This window comes from Coffea eugenioides, chromosome 9 (genome assembly GCF_003713205.1).
Source record: "Coffea eugenioides isolate CCC68of chromosome 9, Ceug_1.0, whole genome shotgun sequence".
Taxonomy (NCBI): domain Eukaryota; kingdom Viridiplantae; phylum Streptophyta; class Magnoliopsida; order Gentianales; family Rubiaceae; genus Coffea; species Coffea eugenioides.
Window position 1 is genome coordinate 23,742,133 of NC_040043.1, and position 8,024 is coordinate 23,750,156.

Sequence of the window (8,024 nt, forward strand, 5' to 3'; positions counted from 1 at the left end):
GAAAACTAGTGGTGCAAGTCAGCTTTGCCTTGAAGATTTAGAAACTTTGATGGTTTTGTTAACCAACTTTCCGAATGAATTTTCCTATGAAATTTGGTAGAGGAATAGCCCTTATATGGTAGTATAATACTGCTAATTTTGGTGCCAATCCGAGTCCATTTCTATACTCAAAAAAAATCCCAAAGTTGGTACTTTAAACCTGGAAATTGCATCATTGTCTCAAATTTCCAGCAACTTTGAATTACTATATCTTGGTGCTCAAAACTCTGATTCTTGTTCTGCTTGTTGTGTTTTAAACTTTGATTGTAACTCTAATTGATTTCCAAATTTCAGAGTCTAGATTGAATTGTATGAATTTTTCCGAAATTTCAAACTGTCAAAAATCAACCCAAATCTGTCTTGACTTTCTAAAACAGCAACTTTGGGCTAAATTTCGAATATCTTCCAATTGGAATCATGGAAAAGTGTCTTCTAGGAACTTTTAGTACTTTGGAATTAGTTTCCAACGGTATCAAGTTTTCCAATTTTGGGCTTGTAGAGAATGAGATACGATTTTTTAAAATGTGGGTGACAAATCTGAAATTTCCCAACTTAAAGGAAATTGAGGGTTCCGAACCCTCTATTTTCCTTCGATATTGCTAGACCGTTTTACACTTGATTTCAAAGATGAAAATTAGATTTTGCTTGTGTTTTAAAACCCCATTTTTGAGCCTCGATTTACGAGTAATTAAGGCTCATTTTCGTGAAATTTTCTTAGATTGTACAAGTGTGCAATCTTCCTCGATAAATAGGGGTTTTAAGCGATAGTGTGTAATAGACAATTACTATTTGCTCAGGTGCTCAAGGAGACCTTCAAGAGGATCTCGAGGGGAACACCTAAAGGCTCGTTTACGCACTTACTCCCTTGTTTCCATTGGTGAGTGTCAAGTGCATGAATTTGTTGCTAAATGGTTAACTGTTTCTTATCCGTTATACGAATTTGAACTTTGTGAGACGAATGTGTACTTTACCGCACTCGTTCTCCTTCAAATGAAATTATATTCGTATTTGGCTATGTGAATTCATATTCGACTTGTAGTTAGTAATGTGGATGTGATTTGTATTTGTGATTCCTATTTGGAATCGTCGATTTAAGCGTTGCTCATCGATTTATATTCGTATTCGTATTCGGGGGACGCCCAAACTCGTTGGCTAACTTTGCGAATCAAGCCAGCATGAGCTTGGTCGATAAGCTTAGCAAACCATGAGATATTCATAGAGCATGATCTATTAGAGAGATCTTGATCGGCATTACTCGCGCAGTATTGCCATGATATACTCGAGTATTATCAAAAACTTTGATGAGCGGGCCTGGTAAGGGGGTGTAACGGTGACGAGATTCGAAATAAAGTGGTGTATCTACGGATTTTATACTTATGTGGTTGACGGAGTGTCAACATGAGATGTGATCAAGATTTCGACTCGACTACGTGGAATTTAGCTCCTGAGAGCTACAGTATCCTTGAATTGTTTTTGTTTATTTTTCCTATTTGAAATGTGAATTATTCGAACTTATAGTTTTACTTACTATGTAATTTGTGGCTACTTGGATTACATGTTTGCATGTGTGTTTCTTGGCCTCACTGAGTATTGGCTCATCCCATTAGTTTGTTTTCCTTAACAGGAACCCGATTGGAAGGAGTTAAGCAAATGCCGACTTGAGGCACTTTTGTATTAGTGTTGTAATTGTAATCGACTAGACATTTTGGAGGTTGTATATTTTGGGGAAAGTGATTGTAAATTTGAAATTGTGATGTAAGACTGGATATTTATGTATGGAAATGACTTCGTACCTTTATTCCGACTTTCATTGTTAGTATTAGACTAGGTTTGAATTGGATTTGTCTCGAGTCCTGGCGAAAGCTGGGCAGGCGTCCCGCGGATACCCTTTGGTCCGCCTTAGGGAGAAGTGGGTGCGTCACATGGTTACTACTCTTACTAGCTCTTAAACTCATACACCATGCATTGTCAAATTGTCCACAATGTAAATCCCCTATCATCTTTACAATTGTATCACTAGGCACGTATCACCCCCTCTAATCAAAATTCCTTCCTTCCTAATCACACATGAAAATCCACACTAAAACCCAAGACTAAATTGCTACAATTGACTCATGGATAGGGATTCAATGCCAATCAAACACTGACAATTAATATTAGTAATGCAAACATTAGGTTTCAAGTTCAAGGTTTATACCTAGATTTCAACATATAACACAAAACTTTTGCTCTACATAGTCCAACAGATACAACTCTTCCAGATAAAACACCGTGAATGGCTAACTTCGACTAAAACAGCAGATTTTCCCTTTTGCGAAATCTGTTTGTTTCGGACAGTCTCTCATTTGATGGCTAAGGTTGCTGCACCTAACAGCTTGCCAAACAAATCAAAGTACCTAAGGGGTAACTAAGCACAATCCGTTCGATTCAAAGCCATCCATGAAGTAATCTTTACTTTCCAACTTAGCTAAACGAGAAATCTAACACAAACAGGGACCTTGAGATACTATGACATGTATTCTTATTCTTGATACGGTACGAAATGGTTACCCTTCTCGCTTAGAAATTACTCCCATCTACTTGATACCCTAACTCACTCTCCACCAAACACTCATCTCCAATAGGCATGCTCAAGGGTAGTCTATGTTGGCCTAATCAGCAACATCCCTCAGATCCCGGCTCGAAGGGACTAACCGCCCAACCCGTGGCACCCACGGGTGCAGCCCCTCATGCTGGCTGAGCATGGTACGCTGCTTTGCGCTGCCATTGTGGTTAAGAAAATAAAGTTGCGCCTTCGCTAACAGCTATAGCTTTTGGTGCAATGGTAAGCTCTTGATCTTGACAAGTGGTATCAGAGCGAGGTCGCGGGTTCGAGTCTCCCTAGCTGTTGCTGGGGGAGGGATTGTTGGCCTAATCAGCAACATCCCTCAAATCCCGGCTCGAAGGGACTAACCGCCCAACTCGTGGCACCCAGGGGTGCAGCCCCTCATGCTGGCCGAACGTGGTACGGTGCTTTGCGCTGCCATTGTGGTTAAGGAAATAAAGTTGCGCCTTCGCTAACAGCTATAGCTTTTGGTGCAATGGTAAGCGCTTGATCTTGACAGTCTATCAGAAGTCAAAACCTGTCACAAGAGATCTACATATGTGGTTACAGGTAGACCGTCTCAAAACTAAGTAAACACCTAACATATCCGCTTTCATATGAGAAGAGAAATAGGGTTGCAGTGCTAGCTTCTCAAACAAGCATGACAATCTAGCCACCATCTAAAGAAACCCTAACCAGACATTTACTAGATTAATCCATGACAGCACTCCTTGATTCAATCTCCTCGATCGGTTTAATTCCTAGGTCAAATACAATCTTCTGTGCCTTGACCTTTGCCATCAAAACTTTTCTCAAATTTAATTGTGATATCGACTCTCATCCTAATGCAATCAACTCTTTGGTACTCAAGCACAAGAATCTGAAATAAGATATTTCACAACTCGAGTTGGCCAGTTTCAGAGTAAATCATCCACATTTAAGATTCCTACCTGACGTACATATCTAATTTCCTCAACAATGGCAAATCGTTCCACACTTAATAGGTCATTCCTCACAGTCCGAGAACCCTCTCCTGGCATGAGCTCATTAAGAGTTCTTGTGAGGACCCGAATTTTTCTTACTTTTATTTTATTTTACTGGCTTTATTTAATTATTTATTCACCAATTTATTCCGAATAATTTATTTCAACCATTTTAAATCCATTTACATGGAACAATATCTCATTTGTATTTTTAAAATGTCTCATTAGTAAATTTAATTTTTTTGCGGCTCGTTTAGTAAGGAATAGCGAATAAACGTTTTTCGAGGCAATGTTCGATCCGAGAGTGCAATGATCTTGGAAAATTAATTTTAGACTAGTAAGTATGAGTATTTGTAGTGTTAGAGGAACCACCTTGGAGGATTAGTGTTTAAGCGTAACAAACAAGAGAGAAAGTGGTAGTGCCATATACTATTGAGCCACTATTGAAAGTTGACTTTTTGCACAAAACTTATGGTTACTTTTCTTCATTCTTCCTCCACAAGAATCACAACACAAACCCTCCCACACTCTCTCTCACTCTCAGCCAAACCAAAGAAAAGAAAAGGGGAAGAGAAAACTTCATCTTTTGCTTCAATCTTGCTTGGTAATCTTTATCCAAACCACACAACTCTTGGAATTTGGCTTTAGCTAGAAGAAAAGTGCAAGCTTGTGGTGTTTCTTGGTGAAAGTATTGGTGAAAACCTTGCTTTCAACTAGGGTTTAGAAGCTTCAAAGGTAACCACTTCATCCTCTTTAATCTTTCAAAGTTTACCAAGATTAGAGGTTGTTTTTCATGGGTTTGAAACCCTAATCAAGATTCTAGGCTAGTGGACTTGAGGAAGACTTTTATTTCTTGCTTTACATCTAGGCTAGTGGTCTTGAGGTGGCCTTTTGGTAGCTGACTTGAGATTATTGCTTGTTGTTGTTGTTTGTGTGATGAATGACTTGGTTTTGGCTTTGATAAGAGGAGAGGAAGTTGGAAGAAACTTGAGAGGAGAGCTGGCCGAAATTTCTATCTTGATGCCTTGCTTAAATTTTGAATTTTTATTGCTTATTTGGCTGCTAAAATGCTCATTATATGTTGTATTATGTGTGTAGAAATTGTCTTTCAAAAATCATTTCAATTGGTTGAATAAAACTTGGGTTTTGAAGAAAGGAAGAAATCTGGGAAAGGGTTACCAGGGCAGCCGACCAAGGGTGCTTTGTCTGACCATAAATCTTTGTACAAAAGTCAAAATTGAGTGCTGTTTGTGGCATTCAAAACTAGACACCAAGAGATTTCGAATGGTATAAGATTCCCCTGCTGATTCATTTTGAGTAAGCTGTAACGAATCGGCAAAGTGGACTGACCTGTTTGTCCGAGAGAAACTGGGAAACTGTATCTTGTGGCTCAATTTTATCTCACTTGTGAAACGATTTTCAAAATGATGTCTTCTGATGAATTGTAGCATTTTGAATCTAGTTTCTAACGCCATAAGACATTCTCAATTTGGACTTGTGAAGAGTTAGATATGGTCTGATTTCAAAACTGTGTCAAAGCTGGGAACTGAAAAAATTGTTGAACAGGTTGTGAAATCCAGCCATCTTCAAACTGTTGTATCTTACTGTTCAAAAATCCAAATTTAGTTCTGTTTATTGTGTTTGAAACTTGACTTGAAAATATTACTGTGTTATAAATTTCAGAGGTTAACTCCATACCTGTGAATTTTTCCAAATTTTCAAACTTTGCTGAAAAACAAGAACTGGTTCTGCCCTGTCTTCATGAAACAGTAACTTTGAGCCGAAATTCGAATGATTTCTGGTTGGAATCTGGGAAAAGTGTCTTCTGGAAAGTTTTAGAAGTTTGAATCTAGTTTCCAACGGTATAAATTTTCCAATTTTTGGACTTACCAAACTCAAGATATGATTTTTCAAATGTTGTTATCCAAAGCTGGAATTTCTGGTTTCCCATGAATTGAACATTTTAAGAACTTCCAATTCCCTTTTTAGATTTCAAGAATGATACAAGTTCTCTTGTGACTTTAACACCTTCGTTTTTGAAACTCGATTGCCAATGGAATAAACCTCTCTTGATGCGTTTTCTTAGTTGTTAACTTTCTTGGTTATTGCGCCTCATTTTCATACTTGAGAAATGGACTTCAATTCTTAGTCTTATGCCTTTGATTTCATGAGTTTGAACTTTAAAAATTGAGTATTTTAACTCGAGTGATTCTTAGAGAGTTTCTCCAATTTTCTACTCAAAACTTAAAATGTTTAACTTTGACAATTTCTATGAAATGAGTGGAGTTTTGGATGATTTTTATCTCTATTAGTTTGAAAAATGTGAATGTCCTTTAAATTCTAACTTTTGGGTCATGAGATTAGAAGTTTTGGGAGATAAAAACTACCTTTTTCTCGATTTTTGTGCCAAAAATGAAATTTGTACTTTCTTTTGGAATTGAGATTTACTTACCATGACTTGAATCAAAAATGAATTTTGAGTTCTCTTTGAGCATGATTTCAATGATTTAGCGAAAAGCTCCTTTAACTTGACTCGAACTTGTGACCTTAAACCTTCATTTGTGAATTTTGATTTTCAATAAAATAAACCTTTTTGATGCATTGTTCTAGTTCTAGGTAAACGAACTTTCTTCTTTGTATGCTCAATAGTCTAGAGTATACGTGAGTGATGGATGGTCAATATTTCTTCAGGTGCTCAAGAGGGTTTCGAAAGGAATCCCGGAGTGGATAACTAAAGGGCTTTATTTGCTCACTTACGTTTTGAACTGGTGAGTGTCAAGTGCATGACTTGTTGCATAACACTTGAAATACTTCTTGTTGAATATGTGAATTGGACTTGTCAAAATGAGTGTGCATTTACCGCACTCGTTCTTTTTTACTTGATTTGATAATTCACTTGCTCATACTTGAAAATTATACTTGTGTTTGACTCGATGTCAATTGGAGAGCCATCTTATCGACTTATACTTGTACTCGTGGGGGACGCCCAAAACTCATTGGCTAACTTTGCGACTCGAGCCGACATTGGCTTGGTTGAGAAGCTTGGTGAACCATGAGAAAATCATAAAACTTGATCTGTTGAGATCTTGCTTGGCATACTCGAGTAGTATTGCCTTTTCTAGTTGACGTGCGGGCCCGGTAGGGGGTGTAACGGTGGACGAAATTTGGTGAAAGTGGAGTCTACAGATTTGGTACTTGCTCGATTGACGGAGAGTCAACGTGGGATATTTGGATCAAGGCCTTAGCCAAGCTGTGCGGAGTTAGCTCCTAAGAGCTTTCGTATCCTTATTGATTGTGTTTTACTTTTCCTTGTGAATAACTTGAATTTTATGGCTATTCCTTTTGTTTAAGTTTATTGCTACTTGAACTTATTTGTTTGCATGATTTTCTTAGCCTCACTGAGCGTTAGCTCACCCCATTAGTTTGTTTTCCTTAACAGAAGCTCGGAATGGAAAGATTTTTGGAGAAGCCGACTTGATTACCTTTTAATTAGAATTTGGATGTAAATTGTTTAGCCAACTATGGATGGTTGTATTTTTTGAGAATTTTGATGTACCTTTTGAAAACTTGTGATGTAAGACTGGAATGATTTTATAAGGAAGCGACCTTTCTTTATATTGACTTTTATTATTGGTTGTTTATCTTTAAGTTTAAATTTGACTCGTATTGAGCCCTGGCGAGAGTTAGGCAGGCGTTCCGACGATACCCTTGGATTCACCCTAGAGAGAAATGGGGGCGTCACAGTTTTGATACCACTTGTGACGACCCCATCTCTCCCTAAAGCGTATCTAAGGGTTTGGCGGACCGCCTGTCTAACTTACGCCAGGACTCACTCACGCACTACAAAATTTACAAAAAATAATAATCTCAATAGTAAGAGCAATAGCAATTTCAACCTTAGATGTATACGATCGCGGACATCAAATACCCAAACAATCCCTAAATATAGCCAGAGCTCCAAGCATACAAAATAAAACCAAACGAATCCGATATGGAGCTAAGAAGTGCTCACGTGAGCAATTAACAAAATTTAGACAAAGATTCCATCTTCTCCAACTCCCACTTTCACGTTCTCGCCCCCTGTTAAGGAAAACAACTAAAGAAATGAGTTTTTGTCCAGTGAGGTTCCAAGAAAACATGCAAGCTAATTGGCAGGCATGATAAATTCACATATTTCACATGTACATTCGCATTATAGCATACTCACATATTTCAAGAAGCAAGTAATATCCAGATAGATGATGTATCAATGCACAGTAAAGAACACATTCATGTCAAAAGATATAGTCTTGATGTCTGCACGGATGACAACCTTGAGTCAAGCCCGATTGATGATACTCAAGTGAGAGTTCCATTGGGGCCGGTTACACGTGCATGGGCAAAGCAATTTAAAGAGTCTCTTCAAACGCTTGTTCGAA